At 42.2% G+C, this 23,534-nt stretch overlaps 1 protein-coding gene across 2 annotated transcripts in view; it reads right to left on the bottom strand.

Moving 5' to 3' along the window:
• Positions 1–13,248: 13,248 nt before the first annotated feature.
• Positions 13,249–23,534, bottom strand: part of LOC148004006 (uncharacterized) — a 65,694-nt gene continuing 55,408 nt past the window's right edge. The window contains exon 6 of one of the 2 annotated variants that reach the window (XR_015627096.1): positions 13,249–14,654. The gene's annotated coding sequence lies outside the window, so the exon portion shown is untranslated. The remainder of the gene's footprint in view (positions 14,655–23,534) is intronic. The other variant, XR_015627097.1, reaches the window with a different exon arrangement.

Below are 23,534 nucleotides of genomic sequence, written 5' to 3'. Positions count from 1 at the left end.
TAACACAATATTGTTGTGGTAAATATGTGCTTGCTTGTGTACAGTCTTGGCTTGAACCCCAGGCTCTAGCTTAAATATCACTGGAGAAATCAAGAATGAGTCACATCCTTGTAGATATGGTCAATGGGGTGGCTAATGTGGCTGGCAGCAGAAACCTCTACATGCAAAGGAGGAGTGTGAAACCTGGAAAGCTGCCCAGCAGAGAGATGGATTCCTGAAGAGAAGCAGCCATGCACTATACGCTAAGGCAGAGACTTCATTTTGAATCCATTTTCCCATTAAACATCCCAGAATTTTCTCACTGGATGTTCACTACTCTGGGCTAATGGCTTATGTACTTCCTCCTCTTCTTTCTCCCCATCTTGGTTCCTTCTCCCCATGCGACACAGGGACCAGTTTATTCAGAGTCTTTAGCAGACAGAAATCAAGTAAATCTTTTCTTTACAATATACCATCAAGATCTTCACAGGGCAACAGTTAGAGATCCAACGTGAATACAACAGTTTATCGAATGAATATTTGATGGCGTTCTTTTCAGGATATTCAACCATTCCCTTGTTGGGACCTTCCAGTTCCTCTCCACTGGAGTCATTGCAAACTGCTGCATTAAATACCTGCATCTCTGCCTGGCTTAGTTCTCTGCTAACTTCTGGGTTAGGTTCTCAACATCGTGAGTATGCGGAGAAAGCCTACGTACATATCTAGGATTTGGTGCCTCTTACCAGAGCCCTGGGGCTACATACCTTCTCAACAGTGGTGTTTGAGATTGCCATTTTATAAGGGGAAGTGTCTGTTTTAAAATGTTAATAGTTCTTAGAGAGATGTTAACTAGCAGCCAAATCCAGTGCCTAAAACTTATATCGTCTTCTTCACAGTCCCCAAAGTGGATCTTATCACATCCATTGACTCATCCGCCTCCTACAGCAATGCCGAGGCTTGTTTCTATAGCAGCAAAAACAGAGAACACCTCGAATGTGCCCACAGCCTGGAGGTTGCCTGATGCCAAGAGGGACAGCATTCTACAGCTGATATATCCAGGGAGCCTTTCACACACCTATGGCCATGCCTTTGTAGGCAAGTTTAAGTTATTTGATATCAGGGTGCAGTGAATGAGCCTCATCTGTGCCTTGGGCCTGGCTCCCCCATCTGTGTCCTGGCTTTACCATCATTGTCCTAGCTCTGCTATCTGTGTCCTGTCTTCTGAGTCCCTCCATTCTTGGACCTTCACACTTTTGTCTGTAAAACAAAGGACTAGAGTAGATGCTGTCCAGGGAGCTCCAGCTCTAGCTGCAATGACGAAGCTAGTCTGGCTGGGAGATCAGCATCTAGGAAAACACTCTTCTGGAGATAAGAGATGCTTTGGAGAAAGAGAAGAAAGAATCCCTGGAAGATAATACATTTTACAACCCACAGCATAGTTAGTTCTGTCCTTTTCCAGTGTGGTTGAAAGAGTAAACTTTTAAGATGCATTCTCAAGATCCTGGGATCAACCAACTGCATGCCTTTATTTGTACCAATGCATGTATCCACATGTGCACATGTCACAGCAGGAGTGGAGGCTAGGAGACAAGTTACAGCTTTTTTCTTTCACATTTGGATCCCAGGTAGTCAGGCACGGTGACAAATATCTACATGCTAGACTCGTTGCCCGCCCCAGTTCCTGGGCTTATTAACTGCTAGCCACTAAGTGTGCTTCTGGGCACTTTCAGCAAAGCAAAAAGGATGTAGGGACTGGGGGAAATGCCATTTCTTCTTTCAACAGCTTGGGGGCAAAACTCGAAAGGGTCTCCCAGCACAAGGTCTTGAGTGTTTCATAAGTTCCGGTCTCCCCAAAGCTTCCAGGGTCCAGACAGAGTGCTAGTGGCTGAAGCATGTCAGCCCTAGAGGTTGCCCAGGTCACCAGGAGGGTTGTTCTAGAACCTTATTTAAATCCAATAGCTTTGCCCTGTTTTTCAGGTCACTGAGGACACTTCATAAGGTTATGCCAAGGTGCTAAAGTTAGGTCCCACAAGTCCTGGGTTTTTAGTTTTGTTTTTCAGTACACCTCGTCAATCCAGTCTCCTACTCAATCTGCTCCACGAAGCACCCTCCTTTTCCTAGTAGTGAAGTAACATTTACTGACTATGGAGGTATTGATCCTTACTAGCATGACTATACTTAGACTCCTCACCCTTAAAACAGACTTTAATAGACAACTGAGGGCCTACTGTGTGCATGTGTAGTTTTGAGCCTTGGTTGATTGGTTGGTTTGGCTCCACTTAGCATCGCAGCACCAGCCTGCGTTCTTCTGACTAGACGGAGCATATAGACCACATGAAGCTGGGAAGACAGAGTATTTCCACAGCCCTCCTCCCTATCAGCTTTCAAAGCAACAAATATATATATATATATATATATATATATATATATATATATATATATATATCTACTGTGGAAAAGAGCTCCCTCTGATCTCAGCCTAAACAGTCAGGTGAGCAGACTTTCCTTCCTGAGGCCAAGTGGGGAGAGCACAGAGACAGAGGAGCCCCATTCCTATCCCATGAGGCTTTCCCATGAGGGAATCAGGCCTGGGTTTCCTATCATGGTTGTGCTTACCTGTCTTCAGGGGGACAAGATAATGAAGTAGACTGGTATGTACAGACACTTTGATTGTGTTTCTTCCCTGAGGAAAGATTCCAGGATGTAAGATGACTGGGCTAAAGATGCATATTTTAAGTTTCTGCACATTTGTGCAATTTAACTTGGCAATTTATACGAATGGGGAAATGCTTTGAAACTGCAGAATAATATCCAAATAGCAAGAAGGCCATCATTGCTGTTAAGTTTAGCTTGGTTGTTTAGGATCTTCTTTAAGTATGTATCCAAAATATGTAATCACTGTGAGTTCTCAGACCGGAGCAATGTCTTCATCTGCTAGATGAGAATAATGATAGTAGTAGTAGTAGTAGTAGTAGTAGTAGTAGTAGTAGTAGTAGTAAAAATAAATACCACTTTCCTTATTAGTTTTTATGAAGGCCAAATTAAACACTGCAGGCAAGAGTACTTTGTAACTATAAAAATTAAATAATACTAATAGTGATAGTTTTATAAAGTTAGTCTTGCTTCCTACTTCTTCATTATCTGGTTTTCAAACAAGAGTCAATACCTTGGCGTGCACTGAGGAATATTTTGGGTGTTCTGAGAAAAAGAAGAGTAGTCCTGCTAGGTGGGTCAACAGTGATGACTTAAAGTGATACTTGGTTGGTAAAGAGAGAGCCAGGTGACCGCTTCATCCTAACATCCTTGGTGATGACAGCAAAAAAAGTGCCTGAAATGTTCTGGGTCATATATCACCTGTAAACCACATCGCTCTCTCTCCCTCCCCCCCCCCTCTCTTTCTCTATCTCTCGTGTGTGTGTGTGTGTGTGTGTGTGTGTGTGTTATGAAATGTTTTGGAGTTTCTTTTGTGCTTGCGTCTTTCTATTTGTCTATATGTGACTGCCTGTCTGAATATATGTATGTATGTATGTATGTATGTATGTATGTATGTTTGTATGTATATATGTATATATATATTTGTGTTTGTGGGCTTTGGTATGTAGCAATAACTGGCATTGTGTTTGACTTATCATTGTGGCTTGGTACCAATGATATTAGTTGATGGTCCCTCACCCCATGGCAAAAATGGGGACAAGTAACACACTGGAGTGCTGGGTGTCCTAAGGAAACAGGTCTAGTTCATGCAGCAGAGGGATCTGAAGTTACTAGATAATATGTCTCTATAGTTGCTTCCTGGCTCCATGATGGCTCATTTGGCTTTTAATGGGAAAAGCTTTGACTCGCTACCTTTATCAGTGATACACCTGAGCAAATGTCAGCCCAGAGGATCAGAGAATGGGACTCTGTTTTATTTTATTTTTTTTCCCCCAAATAGCAGAAAAGGCACCGGAAATCAATGACACTGAGAGAAAACTAAGTCCAAAAAGACGTTTTGTTTCTGGCTTTGTTCTGAACACCTTTTAGTTGGGGGAGAGCTGCAGACTGGCCTCTTGACTGGCAGGAGGCTGGCCTAGAGTACAGGCTTCTGCTGGCAGCATCTTCTGCTTTCTTATCCTTCCCCACCAGATCCACACTCAGCAGCTGCCCCAGGGCTGCAGGGGGCCTCCTGAGGCCCAGCATCTCTTGAAGTCGGGGGAAGGAAGTCGCTTTGGAGGTCAGGTTTCCTACAGACAGCTGGTGCAGCCTGGGGAATAGTGTGCTGCTGCGTTTCTGAGCCATGCAGACAAATGAAACTGGGGCTGTCAGAGTGGAGCCGAGCCAGCCGGGAGGTTAAACCCAGGAAAGGAAGAGGAAGGAGAGTAGGCAAATAGAAATCACAAGGTGCCCATGTTTGCCTGTAATCTAACATGACTTTCCCCTCTGCTGGCAAAGGGGGGCACATGATGTTAACATTCATTATCATGTCATATTCGATTGACTGCCAGAATTTATTATACTCTCTGCTGTTACGTACTGAATACTGACAAAACCCATTCCCACACCCAAGAAAGGTCTCTGCTTTCTAATCTGCACAGAATAACGGGGAGGTGGAAGGCCATCAATACCAGAGTAATGAGTGTCAGAGTGAGGCCAGACCCACGGTGCCTTCATTCCAGGAACAGCAGGAAAAGGAGGGAAGAGGAGGCGACTGAGGTATGTGTGTCAGCCTTGGGATAATGAAGCAAGAGGTGGGCATGGCTTCCCACTAGGAGCAGAAGGCTTTGCTGTGGCCATCATTTGTGGGGGTGTCAGGGTTATCACCAGCCATGTGCCGTCAGACAGTCTGGGAAAAGATCCATTTGTATCACTTGGAGATACTGGCTTAGAGGCTAGGATGCTTGGTGTCTAAGTCAGTTCATTCATGCCTGGATTATGTATTGAGCAACCTCTATGGACCAGGCACTGTTCTAAACTCAGAGAGTTGTAGAAACAAATAGTTGTGAGACTTCAGAATGAAGTAGTGGGGAGAACAGATAGTCTAAGCAATGCTGGAAAGGACGCTAAGTTCATTAATGGAGTTGTGTTTAGTCATTGGAATATGTATTAAGACTTTTGGTTTAAACCACTGAGCATATTGCTGGAAACATGAGGATAAAGAGAATAGAGTTGTTGTCCCCTTGAGACTTCAAGGAGACTATTAGAAGAAGAAAGCAGAAATCCATCTGAAGGGAAATAAGAAAAATACTAGAGGGGAAGGAAGGTGTCTGGTAGTCAGACAGATGTATAAGGGGAGCTGATGGTACTAGGTCTAGTTCCCTGATGGGCTCTTGATTTTTACAATAAAGAAGGCCGGGGGAGCCATATTCTGGGCAGAAGGTACCGGTGGGACATCCAGATCCCAGAAGGAAAAGGAGACACAGGGAAAGAAAGGGTTTTTTTCTGCCATGCTTTGGAATGAGAAGAAAGCAGAAATCATGTTAGATCTCAGGGCAGCTAGGGCCGGCAGACTCCACTATGGGCGGATGGCCAAGGTGGTTGGGGGGTGGGGGGTAGCTGATACAAGCCACTAACTTTAGGGCAGGAGAAGAAACGGAAATAATATTTGATGAGAGTCTATCTTTATAGGCAGAAGATTCTGCACCCAGCAATTGCGCCTAGCCAGCAAGTTCTAAAATAATAAAGCTGTCTCCGTGTCCTTTATCCGTGGATTCTAGGATCTTGGGAATAGGTTGGTAATGCAGCTCCTCCAGGAGCAAAGGCGAGTAGAGAGAGAAACCCGGTTGGGGGATGATTGCGATCCATCCTGGGCTAAGCAGGATGGAGCAAAATGGAGCTGGGAGGGGCTGGCAGCCCGGTCGGTCGTGGTTGAAGTTCTGTATACAAGCAACACATATGTGGGACAAGGTGCTCAGAAATTAGACTATCATGGGAGAAAGTTCAGAAAAAGATAGAGAACCATTGGCTGAAAGACGGCTACAGCAAGGTGTGATGTACCAGAACTAAGGCTGTGGACGGGGAGAGGCCTGGAAAAGCACCAGGACTTACTTTGCAAGGGCGCCATCTGGGGACGCCTGTAGCCTTGGGGAAACCGTGGCTCCAGCCAGCCTTTGCCTCATAGCCTGTCTATCTGCTTCACTTTCCTTTCTTATTTGTACTTTCCCTCCTCCCACTTTATCTTAGTGTACATGTTCATAGGTGTCTTTATCTGAGTGGATGTCGTGATGATCCCAGGTGATGCGCTTTAGTGGAACGCCCCAGAGATGAGATGGCCATCAGGCCCACCACCCCAGAGAACCGGGAGGGAAGAGCGAAGGCACTCGGTTTTCTTAGAACCTCTCAAATTAAGTTATCTGCTCAGAAGACCCATCTGCTTGTGGGAGGTGAGAATAGAGAAAGAAAAATTCTCGCGGGTCTGAATTCAGGTAAACATGTGATTACAGAAGTCGGATGCTGAAGGCTAGAGTCGTGGCTCAGCCTGAATTCTCCAAGATGGAACTAACATCCAGACTTTTTTCTATATTGAGAGAGAGAGAGAGAGAGAGAGAGAGAGAGAGAGAGAGAGAGAGAGAGAGAGAGAGAGAGAGAGAGAGAGAGAGGAGAGAGGAGAGAACTTCAGAGAGAGGTTTGCTTTTTACATTTCTCCCAGCCCTGGGGAACATCATGAAGAATCTAAAATATCCTTGATAGGGGGCCAGAAAATCAGTACTTTAAAGTCTGAAAGAGTAACTCTCATGGAATGCTGAGAATTTATTTATGTTACAATGATTCAGATTTGCCAGAGCCCCTAAGGACGGATCAACTGAGGGAAAGTTATCTTACCAGTTTCCTGTAAACCCAAGGATTCATTTGCATCTTTGTTTGTATAAATTAAAATAATCATTTACATACACATTTGCATACCACACAAACTGTGTACATAAGATTAAATTAATTAGCAGCTCTGATACATAAGTTGCATACAACAAGAACCCACACTGTGGTGTTGTGGAAAAGGTGCAGGCTTTGGGGTCTCTGCCGTAGGGTTGGGTTTGAATAACCCACTCCTTATGGGTGGGTTATGTGTCTTCACTTTCCAGTTTTTCACACATATAATTTTGTAGAACAGTATATACATCAAAGGCTTGTTTTATCTTCAGGCAGTTTATAGTAGACAGAGTATGCCTAGGACCATGCTTGACACAAGGAAGAGAGAGACAAGCTTCAGTAGAAACCTCTCCCTAGTTCATATATCTAAAGAAGGGTGGGTGTCTGTGACTCCACTCAGTTTGAATTCCATGCTCAAAGTTAACCCTGCACATATTATAACTCTCATCTCTGCCATACTCCTCCATGCATATTGAACAAAGGCTAACTCTTTGCTCAGCTTGTAGGTTCACCATGACCTGTATCATTGAAGGCACCAGGAGGAATAAGGCTCACGAGCTTGTATTGGGTAAACTATTTAGGAAGCAGAAATCAAATTGGACTTGGCAGGAAACAGGGTTCGATGCATCTACTTAGAAGCATAAAGCTAAGAAGGGGCAAGACTAGGAAAGGAAGCTTTCCTAACACATGTGAGAGAGTAGGGAAAGCCTTTGATGCCCCCGAGGAAGGTAGGACCAGTCTAATAAAGAAATCTAATGCAAACTTTCCAAAGGACAGTTTTGTCATGCCCATTTATGAGCTATAAGTTGCTGCTAAGAGTGTAGCCTTGGCCTGTATATTTCAGTAGCTTCTGAAGGCAACCTACCAGGAGCTTAGCAGCTGGCTTCCTCCAATTGACCTGTTTCTCCCTTGAAGAGGAATCTGATTTGTGTTATCTCCATGACAGTGTCTTGTGAGTGTTGAATGGGCCATCAGCATTTCTGGCTAATCCTACCATGGGCCCTTGGTTTCACTTTCCTTCCTCTGAGGTGATTGATATAGCACTCTTCTTTATTCCGCTTTCTGGTGACTCTATCCTTTATTTCACTATGATGACGAAACAGAAATAACCCACCATTCCAATCTGCTGCCCTTCCCGCCCCCAGTTTGTCAGTCCCAATAATGATAAACTGTGATTTCATCTGTAGAAATCTCCTCCATGTGGACTGAATCCTCCCTCATGGTCTTTAAAGAACCCCCTTTGCCCTCTTCATCACCCAAGCAGAGATATCTAGTGGTCATCAAAGTTATCATCCCATTTCTCTGAGCTCTTACACTCATATACATGGACCAGAGAGCTGCACACCATCTTAACATTTTTCATGTCCAGTTTTTCCTCATTCTCTTTCCAATAAAATGTTGCCTCTACTGCGTTGGTAAAATTGTTCAATTTTACCTGGCTCAAGACTCTGTGTTCTTGGTGTTCTGCCTCCTCCATGCCCCCTTCTTTATCTCTACCTTAGTCTGTTCAGATGTGTGGAAAAAAGTCTGGGCATCTAGCAAGCAGGATGATTAATAAACAACAGAAATGTATTTCTCACAGTTCTGAAAGTTAAGCGTGTGAGACTTCTGATGTTAGTGTCTGCTGAGAGTCTACTCTCTGCTTCATAGGTGGTAGCTCTCAGTGGTGTTCTCACATGGTCCAAGAGATGAGACAGATCTTTAGGGTCTCTTTCACAAGAATACTAACTCCAATGATAAGAGCAGAGCCTTCCTTATATAATAATCTCCCCACAATCCATCAGGGTGGGAACAAGTATCCAGATCACAACAAGTACATCCATATATTTTTTATTTTTCCTAGACTCTGCAATGTTTTAGAGTAAGAACACTTTCAGGATTCGTGTTTCTATCCTAATCTTATCTAACTTTACTCCTTAAGTGATCTCCTCTTTTTGCATGTCTTTAAATATCCTTCATTTACTTACATTTTCTGTCACAAAAATGTCCTTTAATTGCAGACTGGAGTGTCCAACTGTCCCCACTTAGTTATGTAATGATACATATTAAAAGAAATTAGGGTTCTTCAATCCAGATCTTCCTTTAAACCTCTCTCTCTCATTCATTACCTTTCTCTCTCATTCATTCAGGCTACTTAGACCACAACTCTTTGGTATGCATGTGTATGAATGTGTGCATTTTGTTTTTTGTGTGTATGAATGTTCATGCTCATGTGTTCGTGTGTACATGCAGGCATGCATCTCTCTCTCTCTCTCTCTCTGTGTGTGTGTGTGTGTGTGTGTGTGTGTGTGTGTGTCTGTCTGTCTGTCTGTGTGCGTGCACACACATGGAGGCCAGAAGTAAATCTTGGGAACTGTGTCTCAGGTATTATCCATCCTGCTTTTTGAAACAGTCTCTCACTGGCCTGCATTCACCAAGTGGGTTAATCTGGTTGCCCTGTGAATCCCAGGACAGGTGAGTCCCACCTGTCTGCCTTCACAGCACAGGTCTTATGAATGTGTCTGATGATACCTGACATTTTTATATGGTTGCAGGAGTCAAGTACTGGTCCTCATTCTTTTGCAATGAGTAACCCACTGAGACACCTCTGCAATACCTTAGCAAAAAGTTTTGCACTCATCCACAACGCCCTTCCCACAACCCATAGTCAAACACTCAGTAAGTGATTCAGGGGCAGCCTTTGCCATACCTTTTTTGGGGTTGATTACTTTCACCTCTTCTACCCTAAACCACAGTACCATTCCACAGCATTTCTCTGGTAGCCACTGACTCATTTTGCTGCCATCCTTTGTGACCTCTCATGCTTTGTTCTTCAGACAGCATTAAGGCATTCCTCTGCCAGCAAACCTCTGACAGTGCCATTGCACTTAGCGCCTGACTTTAAAGCTGTCTCTAACATTAGTGACTTTAAGCAGCAAGTAACTTTTATTCTGTCTCAGGATTTTATGGAAGCCATCTAGGAAAGGCTGAGCGAAACAATTCTACACAGCATCAATAGGAGGTACTCAGTGGCATTCAGCTAGGGCTGGTGTGTGTGAGGCCTCAAACATGGTTCCAGTGACAGAGTGCTTGTCTAGCAAGAACAAAGGTTAGGTTTTACTCCCAGCACTGAAAACAAGCACAGAACAAAACAAAGATTGAATGTGAGCTGACCCAAAATAAATGTATTTTTTCATAATTCTACAGTTTCATATTTGTTTTTGTTTCTGTTGTAGTAATTTCTAACGCCAATAATCCTGTACAAAAAACATATAATACATTTACTATATTTATGAGTGATAAACTTAGAGTGGGCAGAACTAGCACTATACTAACTTATACCCCAGGTACGAGACCCTTGTTACTTGTAGTTTCTCCTGGCCACATGGTTCTGGTCCATCTTTGTTTCTTCTCTCCCCTCCTCTTCTAATCTCCTCTCTCTACCTATCCCCACTCCAAGACCTCCCATCTCATCTCTCCCCTCCACTGCCAGTCACAAAGGCTGTAGCCTCTATTGACCAATAAATAGGGAAAAGATTCACATGAAAACACCCGAGTACTGGATTGACTGCTCATCCAAGGGCCACCTCTCTTAGGAAAGCAGAATTAATATCAGAATTCAAACATCATCAGGACAACCTACAATATTTCCCCCTTTTTGTCCAGTTAAAAAAGGCTCTTTCTCTCAGATAAATTGACCACAACCATAAGAATTATGTAAATTATAAAATGATATACATTTAACATCTAGTCTATCATATTTGTCAAGTTAGATAAAATACTCTATCATCTACCCTAACTTAAAGAAGTCACAATTCTGTGTTTGAATTAGGTTGATTTCAAATTTTATTGCCACTTGAAATCCATCATTTCAATATGAACATCTTCTTTAATGCTAAACAACTTAAGTCATGAGACTATAAGTAGTCTTCAACCACACCAGAGATCTGAGAAGGAATTAAATATTACCTGAATATGTAGGAAGAACAAAAACATAGCTTCCAAAACTATACAATTTGTAGAGACAGTTGACTGCCTGGACAGTTCCCTGCTTTCTTATGATGTTCTAGCATCTGTCTCCAGCCTTCTGGCCCAGAACCCTCTGACAGACCTTATGAGAAGCAAAATTTGTGAAGGACTAGCTTACTATGTCTTGTCAGAGCTTAGCAGTTGACTATCTCATATCTGTTTGTCCTTTTTTGAACAGTATTTTTGTCTGCAGATGAATTAGGGCAATTCTTGCCCAGTGGCTACCTTGCCATGACTGAAGCAACTCCTCCTAGATGTAATGATGCTCAATATCTTCCTTGGAGTAGAATGCGGATACTGTTAGAAGCACAAATGTCTTGTAGTAAATTGATCTTAGTAATAACATAATATTAAATTCTATATTCTGTGGATCTCTGACACTTTTGAAATATATATATATTGAATAGTCAAATATTGATTATTCATTATTTACTACTTGAATAATCTTGAAGACACTTGTAATTAACTAACCTAGAATCTAATGACCATGAGTTTCAATATCTGACTATTAACTTGTATTACTTAATCGTCTTAAATAGCTTGTAATAGTAGCTATTATGAGGACTGGGTTTAAGCTTTTGAATTCTTAAATGATTTACACAGGCACAATGCCAATCTAAGAGTGATGATAATCAATGTTTGACAATGTATATTAATATACAAAATATTATATCAATGAAAACCTTAAACCTTTATCAATATGTAATTTCTGTACCAATGTGAGAAGTTATAACTTGAATTTTTGCACCAAATATAAAGATTTTTATCAATGTAAGATTATGGCTATACAATATTTTGCTCAAGAGTAAATTTAATATCCTATCCTATTTGTCTATTTTGTAAATTTCTATAATAGTACTATATCTCCCCCTTTCTTTACCACTCTATACTTCATCTAAGAAAGAAGGAAAGAGAAGAGGAAACAAAAGTAAGTCATAGTCCCTGAGTCTAAGGTCTTTAGTTTCCTCCCTGTCCAAGGCTATTACATTTGCAAATTATTCCTTGAATGACAACATATTTATAATTCACAAAATAACCCAACCCATTCACCCCAACCTAATGAACTGTGATGTTGATCTTCTTTTGTTTGTTTTTCCCTGAATTGTTTCTCCCTGAATTGGGGCAAAGAATTCCCTTCTGGGGGCGGAGAGGGAAACAGGAAAATTGGCTTTGTTAAAGGAAGGCTAGCTTGGATCCATTTTTTGGTTATTATATTCTGTGTGTGTGTGTGTGTGTGTGTGTGTGTGTGTGTGTGTGTGCATATTTCTACCTTCTAGTGTCTCCAGTCATCCCTGGATTGTGGCTAATGATTACCTCCATTCTCTCATAATCTCTCATTCATGTTTCTTCCCTGCATGCCTTCCATAGAGAATTATGCCAATAGATTTAAAACTTCCATGAATATTTCAGGATGAATCCCTTTACAGTATCTTTCATTATATCTTTGTAAAAGTTATTTTGTGCAATGTAAGGTTTCTGCCATGGGTGCATTCTGGCTTTCAGGATGTGGACCTAACTTTTAGGGATTCCATAATTCAACTCTAACCTAGCTTGCTTACTATTGCTGTGATCAACACCATGACCAAAATCAACTTGGAAAGGAAAAAGATTTAATTCATCTTATGGCTTACAGTTGGTTATGAAGAGAAGTCAAGGTAGGAGCCTGGAGGTAGAAACCTGGGCCCAAAAGCACAAGTCCTCGAGGACTGCAGCTACCTGGCCTCTTATGGCTCAGTTTGCTTTTGATACAACCCAGGACCACTTGCCTAGGCATGTCACTGCCCACGATGGTCTCTCTCCTTTCCATATCAATCATCAGTCAGGAAAATAACCTCAGACTTGCCTACAGGCTAGTCTGATGGAGGCATTTTCGCTGCTGAGATTCTTTTTTCCCAAATGACTATAGTTGGTATCAAGTTGTCAAAAACAACAGACACAAACAGTGCAATTTTTCTTTCTCAATTTAAATCTAAAATTCAGGGCAGTAGTTGGCTTCTGGCAAGAGCTGTAGTAGTTCTTTGCTTCCTAGGTTAGAAGCATATGAAGCAAGGAAAGTGAGGTAGAGTAGTTTTCTAAATTTCCTTGCTATTTCAGTGTGTGTGTGTTTGTGTGTGTGTGTGTGTGTGTGTGCATATGTGAACACATACATGTACTCATGTATGCACTGCTGTGTGACCAGGAGGAAGCCAGAAAAGGACATTGGATGTCTTGCTTATCTCTGCCATGTTTTCTTGAAACAGAATCTTTCCCTGAGCATGAAGTTATGCTTGCAAGCAGCAATACTCCTGTTTCACCCTTCATAGCACTGGGGTCACGTGTACATGTGGCCATACCCAACTTTTTATATGGTCACTGGAGATTAGAACTCATGTTTTTTTTGTTTTGTTTTGTTTTGTTTTTGTTTGTTTGTTTGTTTTTGGCTTGGAAAATGCTCTTACCCATTGAGCTATCTTTCTAATCCCACCTTGCTATTTAAAATTTTTTTCCAGTGTAAGTTATATGTATGGACTGAATTATTCTAGGGTCACTCACAAAAGGTCTCATGTTCTTCATTAGTCATGCATTCGCAGGCTACTGCTCAGTGAGACCTTTGCTTACCTATCTTGGTCCACCTCTATCCTTTTACTGCAGTGCACTTGCTCTTCTCAGTTCTATTCATAACCTGACCTTATGAGACTCATAGTTTGCTTCTGTTTTTATCTTGCCATGACAAAGGACTTTTTGTCTGGATCATTTACCACCGAATCTCCAGCTTCAGTAAAAGAGACTTGGAAGAGATGAGACTTAGGGGAGTCTTTGCTTCAGGAAGAGAAGACACAGAAGTCCCCGGGAAGTGTTTATTAAACGATGAGGAAATCCTCTGTGTTCCCGGAGCTGGGTAGGTGGGGGGAAGAACAGGTAGTGAGGCCATTCTTCTTATGCTCCTAGGCAACTCATTAGAAATGGTTTAACTTGACTTGTATTTATTTCCTATAACTGCCTGTGGGAATCCAGGGAAAGTCAGGTCCCAGATGTAGTGATAGAAAAGAGGCTCTGGAGGTATCCTTCTATCAATGCCACTGGCAGCCCCCTGTTCTCTGTGTGGCTTAAGTATGCCAGCCATGTTAAAACTTACACAGAGGGAGAGAATCTAGGCTTTGCAAATGCTCTTCTCTGGCAGGGGTATAGGAATGAGTGGAATGTTCCCTTGGAGTGAACCCTTCCTACTGAGAATTCTAGAATGAAAATGAATTTAAAATATCATGGCTTGGCAAGTAGTTTGTTTTACTCTTCATTAAATTCCCAGCACAAAACCTAGTGCCTGTCACATAATAGGCACTCAATAAATATTAGTAAAATAATGAATTCCATGGGGATTCCTTATGCAGCTCCTGCAGAATTCAGATGTGAGACTTGATACTGCTGAAGAGAAACCTGGCCATGTCTTAGGACCTGTAGCGCTAGCTGGAGGCCATAGAGTCCAACTCGAACCATCTTCTGCTCCTTGTTAAAATGGTTAAAACTACTTTTGTTAGATGAAAAGGAGCCTGTGAATTGGGTAGAGAAGAATGGCCCTTGCAGGGAGTTCTCTGGCATTTCCAATGGAATCCACAGATCTGAGGACCAGGGCAGTGTTCAGAACTGGAAATTCAGCCAGATCTTGGGAAGAGCATCCGAAGACTTGAAAGACTGCCAGCTTTCCTTGTCCCCGCGTCCTACTATTCCTTGGCTGCAAGCTGGCACCTTTCTCTTACTGGCAAACACAATGACCGTGAACAGCTCTTACAATTCATGCTTAAGTGAAAAGACAGGCTCAAGTGACTTCCTGGTGTTGTCCTTTAGACCTGAGGAGAAAGGGAAGTTGTTTTAGCTGCTTATGGGTGTCATATGTAAACCAATCCATTGCCACCAGAGGGTAGGATCTTGTGAGAAAACAGCCATACCTGGAAAACTATGGGAGAACTGATGTATATGCAATCTTTCTGACAGCCAGTTGTGCCTGCACCACATGAACATACCTTCTGCCTACAGACATCCCTCATATCTTATGGACTATTTCACAAGGAAAGCTTGGGTCACATCTGGTTACTTTCTCCAAAATTTGGAGTTGCTGAACTCAGGCTGAAAGAGTTGGCAGTGGAACAGAAGCTGGAAGGGTACTGTGGGAGATGACCTGAATCAGGTTGGGTATAATAGTAGTCAAAACCTGGGAGGCTCAGAGTTATGAGGAAGCAGGGGCCATATATATATATATATATATATATATATATATATATATATATATATATATATGGTACATTCTCAAGAAACATCACACCCTACAGACAAGAGCCAGTGGCTTTCATGAACTTGAGGATGGATGTGGAGGAGGTGTGAGAGGTGTCACCCCTAAGAGAGAAGGCAATATCTGGCACTAGTTTATCATCTGACATGGTTAAGTTGTCAGCGCTACCTTACTACAACCTGGATTTACCTGGGAAGGAATTTGATCAAAAGATTTCTCAGATTAGATTGGCTGGTGGTCGTGACTGTGAGAGGTGACCTAGAGTGATGATTGGTGTGGGAGGGCAGTCCACTGTGGGTGGTGCTATCCCTAAGCAAATAAGCCTAAGCCATGTAAGAAAGCTAACTGATACGAGCCAGAGAGTAAGCCAGTAAGCAACATTCCTCCATAGTTTCTGCTTCCAGTTTGTCACTTCAGTTCCTGCCCTGACTTCTCTTAGCGATGCACTCTAACCTGTAAGATGAAATGAACCCCTTTATCCTCAAGTTGCCTTTGGTCAGACTGCTTTATCATTGCAACTGAAACTAAACCAGAACACCTTAGTTTTACTGTAAGTACAACTGCAGCCCTAGGGCTGAAACAGACGGAGAAATTGAGGGTCAGAGTCTTTATGGCAAAGCTTAACAGGGCGAAAAGGGTTTTGGACATTTTATAGTGAGGGAACTTTTGGTCTGTAGTAGAGCATCTGGCTGGAGGTCAGACCATCAGTGAAAGATCCTAAGCCATATACTTTTACTGCAATTACCAGTGATTTTCAATTCATCACAACACATTCATCTTGAGTTCTCTTCAGCCAAGGATAGGATCTCAGGTCATGTTGGATTGAATCAGGGGAAACTAAGAACATACACTTTCATTAGGCACTTTAAAAAGTAGTTCCCTTCAGCATGAAAGTTTAATTTACCAATTCTGTATAACACACTCAAAAACACCCACACCCCCAACTATAGAAGAGAAAAACTGTAGATAACTCTGCATTAAATCATTATTATCTCTGCAAAATATGTGTTTATTATGATAACATTTTCCCACAGTGATTGATGGAAACATTTTAATTAATAGCATCAAGAAGCTGATTTTAAATATCATCTTCCTAACTAGATTTTATCATTTAATTTAAATTTACCAGTTATTGCTTAATCATCACGGGTAGCTTGTTACTGGTAGTGGGTCCTAAAAGCGCACACGCGTGTCCTAGTCCCTAGAACTGTCAATGTGGACTTATTTGGAAAAAGTGCTGTAATGGATAGAAATTGTTTTTATGCTTTTGTGAATATAGTCCAAGGACCCTGAGTTGGGTTCATTCTGATTGCTAGACCAGCCTTAAACCCAGTGGCAAATGTCTTTATCAGAGTCAGAGACAGAGGGAAGACAAACAGATATAGGAGAAGGAGATGGAGGGAGAGACCAATGGTTAGCCTTAGCAGAGAAGCAGCTGGAGCAGCCAACAGCTGCACGAGGCAAACAGCCTTCTCGTGAAGCCATCAGAGGGGTCTTAGATCTGCCGACATCCTGACAGTACTTGTGACCTCTAAGGTTATAACAGAATAACTCTGCCAACAAAGCGACTTCCTTTCTGCTAGTTTGTCCTGATGGCCACAAGAAACTAATGCCATTCCATCCCCTTTTCTTTTCTCCTAGGGAAATCTAGAGAGAGAGAGAGAGAGAGAGAGAGAGAGAGAGAGAGAGAGAGAGAGAGAGAGAGAGAGAAACAGAGAGAGAGACAGAGAGAGAGAGCCAGAGAAAGAGCCAGAGAGAGAGCCAGAGAGAGAGAGCGCACGCGCGCGCGCGCACGAGAGAGAGAGAGAGAGAGAGAGAGAGAGAGAGAGAGAGAGAGAGAGAGAGAGCGCTATTGGGCCTAGTTTAAGATCTGAAATCTCAAATTCACTCCCAGTGACACAGTTCCTCCAGCAAGACTACACCTTCTATTCGTACCTAAAAGTCCCTGTGGGCCTATAAGGGCAATTTCATCCAAACTATACTGCATGGAGATTCAGTAGATATAACCTCCAAGTTCATACCTCCAAGGATCTACTTCCTCTGACCAGACCCTCTGTCCAGTATCTCTTAAAAATCGATTAAAAAATGTGACGCCATTAAGTGAATTAAGCCTTATATAATTACCTCTGAAAAGATCCTCACAGGCAGACTTAGCAATACTTGTCACTAGCTCCTACCTGAGTCTCAAGTCAACCAAGCCGGCATTTACGATTAACTATCACAATCTATTTTTCGAAGCTCATTTGTCATGCTTGCTTTGCGTCTTGGGCATGATTTTTAAAGCATGTCTTCAATATTTAGTGCATCTTAGGAACTGTGTCTAGTGCTCCATGGGATTGCTTCAAACTACACTATTAATTTATGAGCTCATAACATTATTGTCCTCCTTTTGGTGAGAGAAACTTTGGTCAGAGACATTCCTGTGCTTTCCCGTCATCACAGAGCTGACCAGTGACCTGATTATCATGTGTCCTAGGAACATCTAATTCTATAACCCACAGACTTTGGGTTTTTGGCAGAAAATTCTGTTCTTGCTATTTTGGAGACAAAGGCAGTTCAGAAAACCAAAGCTTCCCTCTCTGGCTGATTGTGTCTTCCTTGGACTGGCACATTTCTACCTGTAGGTTTTCTCTTGTATCTTGGTGTCTCCCTTGCCCCAAAGAGCTTTCTTTCTCCATGCCATTTCTCTGAGCATCTCATTTTTCCCTTGGCTGCCTGAAGATCCTTTTTCCAGTCCAAATTAACCAGAAAGGTATGTGTGGAGAAGGTTCTGAAGTATCTCCTTCCAGCTGGGCCACAGATAGAGTGTTACAATTTGTCTCCTTGCCTTGCTACGAAATCTCTTCTCTCGATGGTTGGAGTGAATTAATATTACTGCATAATACATAAAATACTAAGGGTCACATTTTATATTCTTCCATCAGAGGTTTTGGGGAATTGTATTAAAGGGTTAGGCTTGCTCATTTTTTCCTAAACCAATGCAACTAAATTCCATCACCCCTTCCTTCCCATTTTCCAAGACTTATACATATGTGCTTTGTGTGTCCCTGTGTCCTTGCCATTGGGGTCCCCTTAATGCAAAATTCTAAGCAAGAAAAAGAGAAAGGGTACAAGAAATGAGCTTGCCCATCTCCGGATGCTCTGAAGAAGTGTAAAAGAAATGTAGAAATCAGGGCTAATGCTAAAGCTAGTTTTAAATTAAAATCATCATTCCTAACACACACACACACACACACACACACACACACACACACACACACACACACATTCACCAAGTTCTTAAGAAGAAAAAAAATATAACTTATTCACTTGAGATTATTTATGTAAATACTTCCAAGAACAGGCCTAGAGACATTTTTCTTTTCAGCAGTCCTTTGAATGGTTTCTATCTTTTTCATCTGTTTTCATCTAAGTTCCACTTTAATGTCCTTTAACTGTATAGTTTTATGTGTCACCACTGATGCTAGTCGCCAGATAAATACTGCAGAGTGCTGGCATACATCTTCTTTATGGGGAATATATATACAAAGTTACTTCTGCATTTGGACACGTGCTCCATATATTTGGAACCTGCAACTGACAGACGAAATAATAAACCAACTTTGTAAAGTAACAGATTCCCAATAGTTTAAGGCATTGAAGAAATCTTGACAACCCTTTTTATTATGATGTATAGACAGCATCCATTCAGCAGCAAGCATTGATTTTTGTTGCTGTTGTTGCTATGCCTAGGCATTGGAGGATACCACATGACTAAAATGCAGGCTGCATTTGAGGCTTAGGGTTTTGAGACTTAGGGCAGGTCTGGGTATAAATGACCCGAGCAAGAACACTTCAAATGGAGTACCATGGGGACTAAGAAGAGAGAACGAGTGACATTCTGAGGACATAGGTTGCAAAATACAACCAGATTTACCTACTTTCCGAGCAACAAAGAGTTATTAAACGAGATTGACTCAGATCTTAAAGAAACACTTATTTTAATTAAAAAATGGTGATAAGTGGGTGACAAATTATTCCATGTTTGTTTCTTCTCTAAGAAAGAAAAACATTACAAGCTGTCATGAACAGTGATTTTCTGTTAGTAAGGTCTGGCTCCAGTTCATGTGAGAGAAAAAAAAATCATGAAAAGTAGCCGTGATAGCTGCCTTCAAATATTTGAGGTGCTGTCATGTGGGGAATGAATTACAGTTGCTTAGAAGTCTTCTAGAGGTCGCTGGCTGGGTCCCTAAGGCAACATTTACAGGAAGCAGTGTCTCTAGCTTTGTATGAAAAAGAACTGTCTCTTTGGGAATGGCTTCCCCAGGGAGCAGTGAGTTCCCTGTCAGCAGGTAGATTCAAACTGAGCCAGATGACCTTTCTAGTTTCCTTCCTGGGGTTCCGATAAAACACACTGTCCAAAAGCAACTTGTGGAAGAAAGAGTTTGTTTTATCTGCCAGGTCACAGTTTACCATTGAGGAAAGTTAGGGCAGGAACTCAAGGTAGGGCCTTGATAGGAGTCCTATGTGCTAGTCTACATAACATCATCTCTAATCGGGGAACTCATAGCCATGGAAGGATAGCAGGGATCACAGAAAGCCTGCTAGCTAGTTTACTCTCAGACTTATGCTTAGCTAACTGTCTTATATAACCCAGACCACCAGCCTAGGGAGAGTACTGCCCACAGTGGGCTCGATCCTCCTAAGTCAGTTAATAATAATCAAGACACTCTTCCACAGTCATGCCAACAGACCAACCTGATAATGACAATAATTCAGCAGTCTCTCTGTCTCTGTCTCTGTCTCTTTCTGTCCTCCTCCTCCTCCTCCTCCTCCTCCTCCTCTTCCTCCTCCTCCTCCTCCTCCTCCTCCTCCTCCTCCAGGTGATTCTAGACTGTGTCAAGGTCATAATTAATGCTAACTGGGACAAACCATGGGAAGAAGCTTGATTTTTTTCCTCAGGCCCAGTGAGCTCTTCATTGTGTCCAGACATTGATCCTGGATTAGAAATGAGAAAGATGCTTTGTAGGAGAGCCTCCCATGACACATAGCAGTGGTGTTTAGGACAAAAGATTCTCATTCCATTCGTGAGATCTCCAAGCAGAATAATTCTATTCTATTATCCACTCTAACTTCCTCAGGCCCTGAGAGAGAAAGGCAGATGTTATCATTGCAATCTATAGAGGAGGATGATTCTAAAACACAGCTAGGATCACATCTACCTTCCATCAGGGTAGGAATACAAGGCTTATGTCATTATGAAGTGGCGGGGACTTTCAGGTTCTCAGAAGAAAAGGAGACAGAAGGGCAAAGTAGTGTTTATTTATAAAGCCAGATTTTTACATACAGTGCCTGCCAAGGATTTAGTGCCATGCTTCAAGTGAATAAATCCCTCCTGTGTCAGAGACATAAGACGTTGTCAAGCTGCCTGTGAGACAATGTGATCATAAAGTCTTAGAACTGAAATACCTCCAGTCACCTTGGTAAGAAAATAATCCTCTCTCAAGTGATGCTTTGAAGTTTAATGGAGTTGCTCCCTATGCAGTAAATGACACCCAGTGCTGCGCTGAGATGTTGGCGTGTGGCTGTGGGAGCAGAGGAGGGATGCCACTTGCTTCCCCACTCTGAGGCCACCCAGACTGACCCCAATCTGCTTTTATAGCACCAGTTCCCATAACTGTCCTATCCCAAACACATAAGCTTCATCCAAACCATCTACTCGGCTCGCCTAGGACGGCAATAGGGAGCTTGAAACCCTGGGACTCTGCCAGGGAAGGGGGCAAAATACCCTTTTGATTTGAATGTGATTTTGACTGAACAAATAGGATGACGTTAAAAATCAAGGCTGGTCTGGATGTGGTTAGATAGCTAGTTTGGACCTGTGACAAGATACATCTCTAGCTAGGTAAGAAGGGTAGAGATGTTCACTGAGAGAACTCAAGCTAATGCCATGCTTGGCACACACAAAATGGAAGAGACAGGATGAACAGGTTGAAGTTAGGAATCTTCAGGGCTGGAGTTGGGGCTTCAGTCAGCTCAGGGTACGAGTCACAGGATTTACCTCCATCCAGAGGCATTTCCCTGGAAGAGGCTGGCAATCAAATATCACTTCATCATGGGATCCTCCTGAACATTAAACCCCATGAGCAGAAGAGGGCACAGCCAGTGTCGTCCTTCCTGTGGGACAGTCTTCATTCTTATTTTAGCAAAGCTCTGAGCACAGGTCTCCAGCATTTAGGACACCAAAAGATTTCCTCACTGGAACACCGAGGTGACAAAAGGGTTTAAGACTGACAGCATTTACAACACACACTAGAACTAGCCACAGTTCACTTTCAAGTGTAGCACAGAGCAGAGGAAATGCAGCGATTCCTGAGGTTGGGTACCCAGCTTCCTTTTTTTTTTGAGAAACTGATGGCTGTCCTCCCTGCATCTCTGATGCAGTCTGGATCCTTTTCACATGCTACTTGTGCTGTCTGTAAATAAAAAATGTCTGCCTGCGTGAGTTTAAATATCCCCGGTAAAGGAACTTTTCTGCCAATGCGCATTTCACAAAGGGAACCTTTTAAGGCATGGGTCATTATTGGTTGAGTGCTATAGGAGCTGAAGTTTAATATATTTCTAGAAAAGCTGGTAGGACTGTCGTGTGTTTGAGGCATGCTTTGCCTCCTCCTTAAGATCGACGAGGTCAAGTAGATAGGCAGGAATTAGATCATACAGGACCATGAGGTCACAGCATAGCTTTCCTATCAGACTAGAAGTCTAAGGGCATTGGAGAAAATAAGCAACAGTAAATAATTCTGCAAGTAAGGCATTGAAAATGGATGACAGAGAAACAAAATCCCTGGAACCTGTGGGTGTGTCATCTGATTCATCTCTCCTGAGGCCGGGTCCATTTCATCCTCTAGTGGGCAGATCATCTCCCAGGCAGACTGGAAAGCCAGCAGTGGAATGCCAGTTGTGGCCCGTGTACACTGGGGTAAAGAGAAGAGTCCCTAATATGTGAATTAAGAAGTTCACAGTAGAGATCAGGGAATAGACAGGGAATTTTAAAGTATTTTCTACATTGGGAATAGAACCAGCTATAATTGGATTAAAAGACACCTAAAAGAGCCATTATGTGCAGAAACAGATTTCTCTCTTTATTTTCCTAGCAATTAGTAATTTCTGACTTGAACCAAGTATAGCGCTTTTGGCCTTTGGAACCTGGGAGGCTTCGTATTTCTAGAAAGTTTGTCCATGTGATGGAGAGATGGAGAAGGTGATTCCAGTACAAAAACTAGTTCTCACTGTGGACCCAAGCAACCTTTTCTTGTTTGTTTGTTTGTTTGTTTGTTTGTTTGTTTGTGGTTTTGGAGTTTTTGAGGTGATGAACTTTATATTTGGACTAGCCTATGATGATGGGGCTAGGACAGGTTTGATCAAAGGAGTGGAGTGAAGAAGACAACTTTCAATCAAAACTAGAAAGCATATGGGATTCTTCAGAAAAAGATCTGGTCTGCAGGGTAAGGAGATGGGATGGGTTAGAAGAAGTTGGTTGTTTCATGAGTATAGCAAGACCTAAAAACCATGGTGCAAAAGTCTGTCACATTCTATTTTGTGTTGTTAGAATTCAATACCCAAACCAAGTCAACTCATAGTGAAATGTATTTCTTTTAGGTATGGGGGCTAGAGGACCAAGGAGCTAGCTTTGACATAAAGCCCCTCTTTTGCTCTAGGGCATCACATGGCTACACAGAGACAACAAGGGTTCTAACTTGAGACTTACCCTCATTTTAGAAAACAACTCTCAAGACTGAATTAGATTTAGATCATCTCTAACAGGCCCTAATTTCAAAGACCATCAACGTATGTCTTCAGGGATATCATAGGATATTTTTGGGAACAGAGCTGAATCATAGCACCTGTTATGGTTGCTGTAAATAATAATACACAACTAAGAACCCTGGAATGATGACACATGCCAGTAATCCTAGCACTCAGGAGGCTCAAGATAGGAATAAAAGCAAATCCAAACACAATAACAGAAAGAAGGATGGTCAACTCAAGTTTGGAATTAACAGGCTCATCACATTTCTGCCATTGAACTATAAAGAGGGAGTTAGAACTAGTGAGTAAGGAATAGATGGCAATGGTAACTTAACCTAAAATATCCTGGACAGAGAATGTCAGTTCAAAAGCACAAGAGTAAAAAGGAGCTCATTGCTTTAAGCACTTTGAAGGTAGTTTAGTGTGAATGGTAACAGAAGAGGGATCATAAGAAATACGCTCATGAAAATTCTTGTTGGACAGCTTAAAGAACTTTGACAAGGAAGACCTTTAATGAGCTTTAAACTCGAGAACAGAGGGCACACTCTGCTTTGGAATACAGGCAGCCAGTAATAGTGGACTGGTTGAGAATGAGAGACCTCACGATTGGCCAAGAAATGATGTGGACAGGACATGATGAATATCTGTATTA

This window comes from Rattus norvegicus, chromosome 8 (genome assembly GCF_021556685.1).
Source record: "Rattus norvegicus strain SHRSP/BbbUtx chromosome 8, alternate assembly SHRSP_T2T, whole genome shotgun sequence".
Classification (NCBI taxonomy): domain Eukaryota; kingdom Metazoa; phylum Chordata; class Mammalia; order Rodentia; family Muridae; genus Rattus; species Rattus norvegicus.
The sequence above is the reverse complement of the archived record's forward strand: the minus strand, read 5'-3'. Positions and strand labels throughout refer to the sequence as shown.